Raw genomic sequence first — 13,959 nt, 5'->3', positions numbered from 1 at the left:
TTTATGATTTATTGCTTTTAATAAATCATCAGTAAATTAATGAAATGTTGTCAAAGAGCTGAAAACACAAATAGCATAAATAAGAAAATGACAAAAAATGTAAGTTTTTTTTCTTTTTATCCTTGGTGCTTGTTTTCTTCTGCCAACAAGATAGTTTTTAGTGTGGACTCAGGGGTGCTTGCAAGTTACCTAGAGACTACTTGCCTAAGACCCTTCAGTTTCAAGTGACTCACCAAGCCTTACTAACTTGCCAAGTTTTTTAACCATGCAAGCACATGCATAGGCAAGTGTATATATATATATATAGACTACACAAATGTAGCACAAAGATGCATAGACAATAAGTGTGTGAGTTAACAAAAGCAAGACACAAACCATACACCTATGGTATATACACGTCCATGTGTCAATACATATATTGTAAATACCTTTCTATATGGTCTGAGCATATACATGTGTATAATCTGTATCTATGCATTAGTGTGTAAATATGGACATGTTTATAGTTCACATATGTATTCACGCGTGAATATGCCTACAGCCTACAGGTATGGTCTTTGTATATGTGTCAATTGTAAAGCATGTACATAGTGAATGATAATTCGATGTTGTATTTAATTAAGGCGAGGGATACTACTTATATAGAAAATTACAAGACAATCTTTCCATAACGGAAACGATCGAGAATAGAAACTTCCTAAATCCAACTAAAGACGAAAGACATAAATGGAAGTTTCTAAACACTAAATGACTAAGATGACCATTAAGTCAATATTACAATATTATTTTAACACCCTCCCTTAATGGTTATTCTACTAACTACCCTACAGAAGATGTGAAATAATCTATAGGTCATTTGGCTACGAATGCATAGAAGGTTGAACACTCTGCGACATGAGCCTGTTGTTGAGACCCTCCCTAGTTCTGCAGAACTTCTAGATATGACCAAGTTTACCATAATCCTTCTACCACAATCCTTCCAACATGATGTTGGGTAACAAAGTCATCCCTCCCTTTATCCAGAGACACCGAAATCAACTTCTCAAAACTTGCGCAAAAAACCCAGAAAACAGCAACACCATTCATGATTTTTTGTGGAAAAAATCAAAAAACCCTCCAACAGAAAAAGAACCCATGATTTGTGTGAAAACAATGTGCAAAAAATGAACAGAGAAACCACGATTTTTGAAGAGAAAATCGTGCAAAACCCTCCATGATTTTTTTGTAGAGAAAAATCAGAAAACCAATCCACGATTTTTGAGAAAATCGTACAAAACCCCCTAGTCTATTCAAAAACTTTACTCACAGCCATCATGAGTAGTAAACAGAAATAATAAATCCCTGATTTTTGTGGAAAAATCAAACAAAACCCTTTCATGATTTTTTGTGGAAAAAAATCAGAAAACCTACGAATTTTTTTACTAAAAAAATTTGCCAAAAAAGAACCTAAGCTCTAATACCATGAATGATAATTCGATGTTGTAATTAATTAAGGAGAGAAATACTCCTTATATAGAAAATTACAAGACAATCTTTCCATAATGGAAACGATCAAGAATAGAAACACGAAAGACAGAAAGGAAACTTCCTAAAACTAACTAAAGATGAAAGACAAATGGAAGTTTCTAAATACTAACTAAATGACTAAGATGACCATTATATCAATATTACAATATTATTTTAATACATAGCCTGGACTCATGGATCTGACATATATCTACTCAAACTTCTACAAAGTCTGATCTAGTACATACAATGGCATAGATTTAGAATTCCATCAACACTTGCATAATGTACTTTCCCCTTCCAAGGAATAGCCCAAGAATCGGGAGACCATTTAGCCTATCTTATTCCTATAGGCTAAAGTCATCAAAAAAGGAATAATTTAAATTAATTATTTGATATTACCCGATAAAGTGCATTTCTAGGGTAATAATATTTGATTAATTTAAAAGAGTTTGATGGTGACTTGGTGAAATATTAAAAAGGAACTATTAAAGTCACTTTATTATTTGAACTTAATAAAACATAGGCGGAATTATTTTCTTCTAATTGGATTTTGGAGAACTTCTTGTGGAGCTAAAACCTAGAACAAAAACCCTAAGGGATTATGTTTCAATGGTGAAACTATCTACCCTAGCTAGTTGCGGGAGAGATCATTCAGATTTCTCACTTAGTAAATACGATTGAGTTTATGGATATTTGTGAAGTCTTTTAAAAGACAAATTTCAGAATCTTGAGGTTTGGAGAATTACTGGGAGATTGATACAATTGCAACATTCTATGCTTGGGTTGATTTATATGAGGTGAATATATGAGCAATATGGCATGAGTTTACACTTACTTGTTTGCTAGTTGATATCTTCCTACTGCCATTTTAGTTGAGCATGATCATCTTTGGAATCGTAATGGTATTGTAACTAGGGCTTGAGGAATTCAAGGGTATCATAGAGAGTTTGTTAATTGCATGGAGCAAGGATTGGTCAGTGTTAGAGCTTCCTAGCTGGGTAGGACTTGAGGAACACGGAGGGCAGCACATACAATTCTTACTATGGTGAAGGAGTAGGCTTGCTATCTACCATACTGTTGTGACGTATTCACACATCGCCCCATTGCAAATGGGGGCCCCTGCTTTTTGCTTTCTAGGGTTTGTTTTCTAGGTCTTTTAGGGTTTTGTCTGTTAGCCTTTGCATTTTGAGTGTCGCCAAGGGGATCACCTGGATAGCAGGTTCTACTTGAGTTAGGTCAAGTTGGTGAGTGATGAAGTCTGGAATGTCCTGATCCTGAAATTTGGCTAAGTCTGGAATGTCCTGATCCTGAAATTTGACTAAGTCTGGAAATTGAAAAACCTCCAAAAACTAGATTTTGCAATATAACTCCTGTAGGTTTGAAACCACTCTGAAACATCCTGAAAGTATATATGGAATATAACTTAAAGTATAAGCTTTTCTTATACTTAAATGTTATATTCCATAAAATTATCCTGACGGAGAGTTCAAAAAGTCAAATTTCGCTCCTGACCCTTCCTGAGGGTCCAAAGCGAATTTCACTCTTGACCCTCTCAGGAGGTCCAAAGCGAATCTCGCCCCTGACCCTTCCAGAGGGTCCAGGGCGAAAATCAATCTAGGACTCATTTCTTGCCTTATTTGACCAAATTTTGACTTGCAAGGCATTTTGAAGGGAAAGTTGGAAATATTTGAAAACCTTGAAAAAATGATGGATTTTGGCCAAGATTAGGAGTTTTGCTCCTGACCCTTGCTGAGGGTCCAGAGCGAAAATCATCATAAACTTCATTTGCCACCTTGTTTGAGCTTGAAATCTTGTTCCTGGCTTTGAAAACAATCTTACCTTGCCCTGTGAAGTGATTTGAAACTTGAAGATTGAGCAGTTTAGCCTAGATTGTGAATTTCGCTCCTGACCCTTGCTGAGGGTCCAGAGCGAAAATCTTATTTAAGCCTACTTTGTCACTAATTTTGGCTAAATTTTTATGTGCAGGGTCTCCTGGAAGGAAGGTTGAACATCATTCAAAGGTTTGGACGCTTGCAAATTGATGAATTTTGGGCAATAAAAGCAAATTCACTCCTGACCCTTGCTGAAGGCCCAGGGCGAAATTTTGAATTTCTCTCATCTTGCAACGAAAAAAGTCAAGTTTTGGACATAGACGAAACAAGGACATCTCCCTTTACCCACCTGAGAAAGTGTCAATTTGAAAAAGTGAAGGATTTTGTTGAAAACTTAAAATTCATTCCTGACCCTACACCTTTTTTTTTGCAAAGTCAAAATGATGTTCTATGATTGGAATGGATGTGAAAAGGCATGTTTTACCCTTTGAAGATAATTTGGATGGCGAACAAGAAGCAAACAAGCTAGATAAGCAAAATTCGCTCCTGACCCTCGGAGAGGGTCCAGGGCGAAAAACCTAAAATTGGACTTTTTCCTCCAGAATTGAGCAAATCTAGGCCTATGAATAAGCTTGAGATGATGTTCTAATGCCTTGGAAAGTGATTCGAAGTTAGAAGGATGAAGGAATATGCCTAAAACCAAAAAGTCACTCCTGACCCTTGGAGAGGGTCCAGGGCGAAAATCATAAAACCAACATGTTCCTTTCCAGTTTGTGCTAAGACAAGGTTATACCAAGGTAGAAATGGCCTTCGAAAACATGATGAATGAAGATTTGCTTCCAAAACTTGATGATTCTAGGCTAGGAAGGAAAAATCGCTCCTGACCCTTGGAGAGGGTCCAGGGCGAAAATCTTTCAAACACCTATTTTGCCTTGCAGGAACAAACCAAGCTTGGATGGAGTGAAAGAAGAAGACCTTTGCCTAGCCTTGAAGGGTGGATTCAAGAAAATGATGGAGGAGTAAGCACAAATTTGAAAAATCACTCCTGACCCTTGCTGAGGGTCCAGGGCGAAAAAATCCTAAATGCACTTTTCTTCCAAAATTCAAGTGAAATCAAGCCCAAACTCCAGTAAAAGATGCCATTTGGAGTGCCTTGGTGATATTTTGGATTTGCAAAAATTGGATATTCAAGGTCTAATTTGGAAAATCGCTCCTGACCCTTGCTGAAGGCCCAGGGCGAAATTATTGTCAATCTTCATTGTGGCCTTAATCAAACATTGATATTCCTCAAACCCCCCAAAATTGCTAAGTTCGAGACATTTGGAAAATTAAATCAAATTCGCATTAAATTAGAGGCATATTTAATTTAATGAATTAATTTTTAAGCCTTGAAATAATAAAGAATTCCATCTTGGAGGCATCTAAAATTAATTTTTTGAATTAAAATTTGCTAGTGAGCGCTCAAAGGCATTATTTTGCCTTTATAGGCAAGTTGGCCCACCTTTTTAAAGAGTTTTTATCTATTTTTTTATCCCTTTTGCCAAGTCGGCCTTGGAGGAAAGAAGGTGAGCGCTCTATATAATGGAGGTGCTTTGTTCAAGTTTTAATCATTCATTCATCCCTTTTTAAATGCGAAGTTGAAGTGCGAATTGGAGGAGCGAAATATAGCATGTTGGAGGCGAAATTCTACTAAGTGTGGAGACCAAAGTTCCCAGACTCGGACTCGGCTCTGACTCGGCAAGGCTGACTCGACTCGTGACTCGACTCGAACTCGGCAATGACTCGGCAACGACTCGGCAAAATAAGAAAACCCTTGAAATTTAGATATTTTTAACGATTTAAAACTTGTTTCATACACCCATTATTGAATTAAGCTTAAAGACACTATAACATCATCAAATAGAAGCTAATTTGATCACATACATAAACATACATCCATCACATGCGTAGAAATGTAAATTGTAGTTGAAGGAATTAGAAAACATAGATATATAGAGTTATAAATGTTGTCCAATATATATAAACTCCATGACTTCAAATGTTCCCAAACATATATGTAACTCTAAAGTGTAAACAAAAACAAGTCTATGGCTCAGGTTCTGGCTCAGCCTCGTCTATCTGCCTCCTAGAAAGGCGTCTAAGGTAGGTCCTGGATGACTGAGTAGCCATAGTCTCTGCCTATGATGTGCCAGTCTGAGTAGCCATAGGTGTTGTGCCTGATCGTGCTCTATCCTCCTCCTTTGCCATAGCCACAACCTCAGCCTTTCTGCCTGCCTGGTCAACCCACTCAAGGTCCTCATTAGTGAAGACTGGATCGGTGGACTCAGTGAACCAATCGGACTGTAGTGTTGCCCCAATGTGATTTGTGCAAGCTTTTTACCTCTTCCTCTCAGCTGGTTGCAAAACTATGGCTTCCTATTTTTCCAGTGTTCCACGGGCGTTGGGGACGAGGGGACGCGTTTCCAGGATGGGGGGGACCAAGGGCCTAAGTTTGGGGACGACAGGGGGACGGCGACGGGGGGGTGGCGGGGTGGTGGTGCTGATATAGTTATACATATACATATAGTACTTGAAAAACTAGTTTTGAAAAGATGTATGACACTATTACAGTATAAGAATTACATTGTCAAATGAGACTCTAGGAAATTTGAAATACTAAATCTAAATACCAATTACCAAGATTTCTAAGTTGTGTTGTTATATGGAGCCTAATCAGACTCGTAGGTTAGATTTTCCCTACTTCTATCGGCGCGGTTTCCCCCTATATTTTTCAACGGGGGTTTGGGGGCAGCGCCCCCAAGTTGGGGTCAAGGGGCAAGGGTAAATGATGCCTTTCACAAGAGAGTATGCAAGATAATGAGATATGGGATATGTTACAAATGTACAAGAGGCCTTGCTTATAAAAGTAAGGTGAGATATAGAATGACAAACTACCTTGTGACAAACATTAAATGCCTAATGCAAATATTAAATGCCAAGGAAACTAAAAGTTAATGAGGTGAACATGGCCCCATTATAACTAACTTCTAGAATGCCACCTAGGACCAAAGTTAATATGTGAATATGCTCCTCACTAGGTAATTACAAGGCACAACCTCTTGACTAGGTACTAGACAATATTCCCTCTAACACCAACAACTAAATGTTGCCTAAATTTAAAAAATGCATGCATGATGGCTAACATTTCCTTATAAAAAATTAAAACCTTCTTTCTATTTACTTGACTTATCAGGTTTCATACAATCAGATGCTTGTTTTGCATCAATATTTCTCAAATCCCTTCCCCCAAAGCGTCAGATTTTAGCACAAAAGGAAGTGACAAATCAAATACAACCACCAGGGATGAACTCATTAATTCTTTAAGCTTATCAAAAGCTCGCTGTGCTACATTAGTTCATGCAAAGACTCCCTTAGTCAAATCGGTTAAGGGTGCTGCCAACTATGAAAAAACCCTTATCAAACCTTCTATAATAGCTACAACAACCAAATAATCATCTTAGCTATGTCAAAGTCTTCAAGGGAGGCGAATCTAGGATTGCTTATATCTTCTCTTGATCTGCTTGAACCCCTTGAGTACTAATGGCATGCACCAAATACAAAATCTTTGTCATTCCAAACTCACACTTGCACTCCTTTGCAAATAGTGCTATGCTTCTAAGATGCTGAAAACTTCATCTATATGTCATAGATAATCCTCCCAAGTTCTGCTATAAATGAGGATATATCAAAGAATACCAAAATAAACTTCCTCAATTGCTTGTTGAATATTTGATTCATACAAGACAAAAAGGTAGTGTGTGCATTAGTCAATATGAACAACATGACTTAAAACTCATCATGTCCAAAGTGACACCTGAAAGTTGTTTTGTCAATGGTTTCATCCATGGTTTTGATCCAACGGTGTCTTAATCAAAGGTCTATCTTGTAGAAATAGACTACACCAAGTAACTCGTCAATCAATTCATTGATCCTAGGAATTAGATACTATTTTTTTATACTTTTCTTATTCAAAGTGCTATAGTCACAAAAATCAAGAAATAATCACAAAAACTGTGATTAATTATAGAACTTTCAAAATGTCAATTTTTCCCTCTAAAAAAGCACAATTTCATATTTAAAATTGTTGACCACCAATTTTGACCGTTCTTCCAACTTTTGGCCAATTTTCTTGTTGCAATTAAATCATGGAAAGGTACAAGAGTTTAATAAATTTCACTGTGAATTGTGTTTATACCCACACATTTCGTCATGGTTTTCATTTTTCTTCCTTTTTATTCTATGACCATTGTTCACAGAGCAATATTGAAGGATTTTTCTCCTGCACATCTCCTATTAGCAAGAAAATGGGGGACCATTAACCCCAATACCGAGCCCCAAGTAATCTCTATATGTTGTATTTATTACCCAAACTTGGTAGTAAGAGAGAGATCAAAGGTTAACGCAAACTATGAATCGACTAGTTAGCATAATGACACATAAAAAGAAAATTAATTGAATTCAACCATAACACATATCAAATGTAACTCCATATATATATATGATGTGGGATTTATCGCTCTTACAAATACTACTATCTAATAGTCTTTCATTTCATCCTTATATCTTTCCTACTACTACTACTATTATTGTTAAATTGTATCTTGCCTTCTACAAATATCTATTTAATGGGACCTACCTCTTACAATCTACTACTTCTCCAAGGGATATCTCTTTAGCCAAGATCTACACAATCTCTTTGTGATGGTTTGTGGTAAGGATTCCATTAAATTTGTGACCTAGTTCAGTAATCAGATTTGTAGCATTTAATTATTTGCTAACATTAAGTAAACCATAATCAAGTAAATGCAAGAATGAAAACAAGAGAGCAAGAGACCAACACAAATACCCTAGGAAAACCTCCAAGGAGGAAAAACCCAGCACCAAAGACCCACAGGTCAGATTATGTATTTAATCTTAATTGCATCAATACAATACTTAGCTTGACTCTTCAAATTTGCTCCCCTTTTAACATATCAGATCTGCCCTTCTAATTACACCAAGTCTGCATCAAGGAATACCAAATGCCTTCTATCTTCTTGAACTAATTCGCACAGTCCTCTTCTATATTTCGCACAGTCTTCTTCTATATTTCGCACCTTTAGTTGCAGAGCTATTTCGCTGATTGCATAAGGAATTGAATAAATGATTTGAGTTTGCATTTGATCTTTATTTATATGGGCTTTTAACCCATATAACTCCAAGTCGGCCTTAAATCATTTTGGCGCCAATTTGATTTATTGTGGCATGGTACATATGTGGCGTGGAGATATGGGGCTGGTCTTGTCTTGGGGGCACCTTACCCTTTTAGGATAGGACCCAGTCCTATATGGGTTTAGATGTTGCCTTAAGGCAATCCAAACCCTCTTACCTAGTTATAAACAACACTCCCTCTTAACTAGGGAAGAAGAGAATACATAATCTGAACCTTTAGAGTTCCATCTAGCACACAAGCATAGAATGGATCTAGCACACAAGCATAGAATTACATCTTCCACCTAGCACACGAGCATAGGATGGTTCTAGCACACAAGCATAGAAAGTGTAATACACAAGTGGGTCTTTACATAATTACAATTTTCCATCTAGCACACAAGCATAGATTGGATACTTTTCATTCTTGCACACAAGCAAAGAATGATCAAAACGTTGCAGATAGAGTCACTAAGATTGGAGCTCCCTCTCAACCAAGGTTTCATTTTCCACAATACCAAGTTTGTCTCTGCAGTATTCGAACTTCACTCTGGATAAGGGTTTGGTAAGAATATCTGCAACCTGTTCATCTGTGCTAATATACTTTATCTGAATGGTGCCTCTTTGCATGAATGAAGTGATAGTGCGTTTCCACATGTTTGGATCGGTCATGGAACACAGGATTTGCTGACATCTTTATACAACTTTGATTATCACAATGAATGGTGGTAGGACCACTAGATTGACCAAATAATCCAACCAGAAATTTGCGAAGCCACACTGCTTCTCTAGATACAACAGATGCTGCAATGGACTCAGCTTCTGCAATGCTTAATGCTACCGAAAAGATTGCTTCATACATGCCCAAGAGATTACTGCAGAGCCCAAATTGAAACAGATACCCGAAGTACTTTTCCGATCCTTGACACTTCCTGCCCAATCTGAATTTGAATAGCCTTCCAAGAAGATTGAGGTATTAAGTGAATACTTCAGCCCATAACCAATAGTGCCACGCAGGTATCTTAGAATGTGTTTGGCAGCAAGGTGAACAAGTTTAGGCAAGCACATGAATTGACTGAGGGCATTCACAGCATAACTGATATCTGGTCTAGTATTGACTAGATACATCAAGGATCCAATCAACTGTCTGTACTCAGATGGATCTACAAAATCAGAGTTAGCTGCAGAAACACTTAACTTCTTTAAGTTAGATTCCATAGGAGTAGACATGGGTTTACAATCCATCATTCTAAATCTTTTCAGAATATCAATAGTGTACTTTCCTTGACTTAGAAAAAATTCATTTGGCTTTTGCCATACTTCTAACCCTAGGAAGTAATGCATTAGACCTAAATCCTTCATTTCAAATTCTGAGGCTAACTTTTTCTTACATCTTATAATTAATTTATTGTCACCAGTGAGAAATAAATCATCCACATACAAAACTAGAATGAGCATATCATCATTATATATCTTCAAGTAAATGTTAGCATCAGCATCATTCTTACGAAATCCTAAGCTTAGTAAGTACTTATCAATTCTTTCATACCATACCAAGCACGAGGGGCTTGTTTGAGCCCATATAAGGCTTTCTTCAACCTGCAAACATGAGAATCTCTTTTATGGATTACATAACCTTCTGGTTGCTCGATATAGACTTCTTCCTCACTGACACCATTGAGGAAGGTTGTCTTAACGTCCATTTGATGCAGCTCCCAACCTTTGGCTGCAGCAATAGCTATTATAAATCTAATAGAAGTATATCTAGCAACAGGAGCAAAAGTTTCCTCATAATATATTCCTTCCTTTTGAGAAAAACACGGGCTACAAATCTAGCTTTATATTTTTCAATACTACCATCAGCATTATACTTAATTTTAAACAACCATTTAGAAGAAACAACAGACTTACCTTTGGGTCTGGGTACGATGTCCCAAACATCATTCTTGATGATAGACCCATACTCTTCATCCATGGCTGATTTCCAAGCATGATGGTACATAGCTTCTTCAACATTGTGAAGTTCAGACTCAATGATATTACACATCATAGAAATGTAGTTGGCGTGATTTTGGAGTCTCTTGCTATCTCTAAAGGTTCCTCTAGGAGCAGCAAATCCTTCAACATCTTGAATAGTGTTTCTAACCCAAAGTGGCCTCTTCTTGCAGACCACAATATCCTTAGGTATATCTGTAGAGTCCATGGGTTCTGTTGGGTCATCCTCAATGTCATTTCTTTGCCATAATGATTTGAGGAAGAATATGTGTTATGCAGCCTCAATAGTGTCTTTGTCGAACATCGGAAGTTTGATAGATGACTCCATTTTATGTTTGAATTTCTCTTGTTTAGGTTTGTGGATAGATTGAAGTTCTCTTTTCTCCTTCCTGATACTCCCAATCGATGCAAGTCTGTTTTCTCTACTTTTATCTCTTGTTAATCTCGTCTCAAAATAGTCTTTTCCTACAACTTCTTCACAATTTGCTAAAAACTACTCTTGTGAACTCTTCTCTTCTTGCGATGTCTTTTCAATTAGAATTCTTCTTACTTTATATGGCATGGGAGATGGATCCTGATTTGGGGTGTGTGAATCTTGCAGCATTTCATCTTTGGTGATATCTTTTTGTTTGTAAGTGACATCTTATTTGTTATTGATAATTCTTTTCCCAAATCAAACATAGCTTTGTTCTCTTTTTCCATCTCTTCTATTCTCTTATTAATTTCCTCACACTCTTATTGATAAATTGCTCTTGATCCTCTTCCTTAATCGATAGTATTTTCTTTGGGATTTTTAAGAATTTCATGAATCTTTCATCCAAGTTTATTAGAGAAATTTGGCTATATTGATGGTGTTTTACTGATGAGTGGTGGTGTCAGAGCCTTTTTGCTCCTACAGCTATCCATCAATTGCTTCTTAGATTCCTCGTATCTATCTATGCTTTTCGTCAATTTGATAATATCTCTCTTGCTTCGTTGAAGGGAGAGATCACTAGTTCCAGAGTTTTCTACTTTTCTTCTAACACTACATTTCCCTTCTTTTCGGCAACACCCACCTTGGCGTGCTTAGCAGCAGCCACAATGGCGTGCTCACTTTCTCTCCTTCTGCAATTTCCATTCTTCAAAGGTGCCTTCCCTTCTATTTTTGTCTTATTTCTTTAGAGTTTCAGCTAGTCATCTTTGTTTTCCTTGTCAAGTCAATCTCTTCTCTAACTTCTACTGATTTCTTGTTGTCACCTTTTGCCATAGATATTTTGGAATTGGTATTGCTTTACTCCTTTATTTCATCCCAATGTAGTTATTTTGTATCTATACTAATTGGTCAGATCTTTTCAAGGATTCCTCTCAAAAATCAAATCCCCCTCCCCCCCGCTTTCCATTCTCCATCCCCTTGATGCCTAACCCCCTCTCACAAGGCTAACACCGAGGAGATAGTTTGTTGACTAAAAAATTTTGATCTCTCTTCCCGAGTATTCCTATCTATATCAGAATTTAAGGTTTCCTCATAATCTACTCTATACAACCTATGCAAGGTCCTAGAAATGGAACCAATGCTAGCAAGAAAATGGGGGAACATGGATTGAAGTACTTTGCCAAAATTAATCTCTATATGTTGTATTTATACCTTAGACTCTATACTAAGAGAGAGATCAGAGGTTAACACAGACTGCGAATAGACTAGTTAACGTAATGACATATATATATATGCTTATCCATCACGTATATATGTTGTGGGATCTATCCCTTTTACAATTACCAATATCTAATAACATTTCCTTTCATCCTTGTATCTTTCTTACGACTCCTATTATTGTTACGCTGTATTGATGGGATGTGTCCCTTACAATCTGCTACTTCTCTAAGGGGTGTCTCTTTAGCTAGAAGTTGCAGAGCTTCTAGCTAAAGAGACACCCCTTAGAGAAGTAGCAGATTGTAAGGGACACATCCCATCAATACAGCGTAACAATAATAGGAGTCGTAAGAAAAACAAATTTTATGCAAAATACAGCTACAATTTTCACTATGGAAATGGTTTGATTCTTGATGTAGTAATGAGTTGGAATCAAGGCTTCTTAGAACCCAAAATCTATGTTAGAGAGAAAACCTGTCACAGCACTACCATAGGCCTATAGAAAAGGAATAGCAAAAGCAAACTTGGGGGAAGAACTCCAAATTAATATTATTGGTTGTTAAAAATATTGTAGTTGTATTGTTGTCATTGATGTCAAGAAGAAATGTCACATTGTTGTCATTGATGTCAAAGAAGAGATCAGATTTGACTGATTGAGTCACAATATTTTAGTGAGTGCAATGATCTTATCAATGAAGACATTGGTGTTTAACATATGTTGTCACTGATGTCAACAGAGTGTCAATGATGTGACAAAGGAATTAGCAGATTGAGAGGAGCTCACTGTGAGGTCGAACCAGCAAGTAAAATATCTCTGTTTGAGCATTTGAATTTCAGAATAACAGTGTCAAGTTGTAGTATCAGTTGGTGTATGACTGTAATGTCATCTTGCATTCATTCCAGGTATTGTAGGTGATCCAGAAGTATGATCCGAAAGTTTCTAAGGATTGTTTCTCAGACATGTGTTTGCACTGGCAAATCGTTATGCTCTGCATTCTGCCTATATTGAGCATTGTGACCTGCGGTTTGGAAGGAGAGTATAGCTACACATATTCTATCAGATTCCAAAGTTTTCAAAGTTAATCTTTTATGGTCAAAGAGTTTGAAGTGACAGAGTGGTCAATAAGCTTGTTAATCAAGTAGATTGCTGTTCCCATTTGATGCGCTAGTTGTTTGTAATGTGTGCTCACCAAAGGTAGCATGTCGATGACCATTGGGACCTGATAAGGCTACATTGGGAATCACATGGTGTGTTCTTTCTTCTAGGGTAGCATGTGGGCTATTGGACGTGACATGATGCACATTTGGTTCAGGGTTTTGTTTAAGGCCGACTTGCAAATGCAATAATCTTTATTTTAGGCTGACATGAGAATGTAATTGTAATTGTAATGCATATATTAGTATTCTAGGATCTGTCCTGGAAAGTTGGAAAGCTATGCAATAAGGGCTTCAATGTAATTATCTGATGCTATGTGAGTTGCATTCCAATAATTGTGTGGTTTCATCAGAAGATCATACGCAGTATGGGAGAGTGTTCTAAAGGTTGATCAAATCAAGTGCAAGCTGAGTTTTTCAATTTAAAGGTCCGCATTTCATATCTCTGTATTCCGGTGGGGTATTGGTGTCTCATCTGTTGAGTTGGTGATCAAACCTTGGAAGAGGGGATTGGTGTCTCTTGTAGGTTGGTGCCTACAAATGTAATAGGGAATTGGTGTCTCCGATAGGTTGGTGCCTACTTTATATTGTAAGTAATTCATATTTCTG

At 37.1% G+C, this 13,959-nt stretch overlaps 1 protein-coding gene across 2 annotated transcripts in view; it reads right to left on the bottom strand.

Annotated features, from left to right (window-relative positions):
* The window catches only part of LOC131039832 (glucuronokinase 1), a 140,778-nt gene that overhangs the window by 105,225 nt on the left and 21,594 nt on the right, over window positions 1–13,959 (bottom strand). The gene's annotated exons all lie outside the window — the stretch shown is intronic.

Source organism: Cryptomeria japonica, chromosome 5, assembly GCF_030272615.1.
Source record: "Cryptomeria japonica chromosome 5, Sugi_1.0, whole genome shotgun sequence".
NCBI classification, from domain to species: domain Eukaryota; kingdom Viridiplantae; phylum Streptophyta; class Pinopsida; order Cupressales; family Cupressaceae; genus Cryptomeria; species Cryptomeria japonica.
This window is presented reverse-complemented; position numbering and strand designations above follow the sequence as displayed.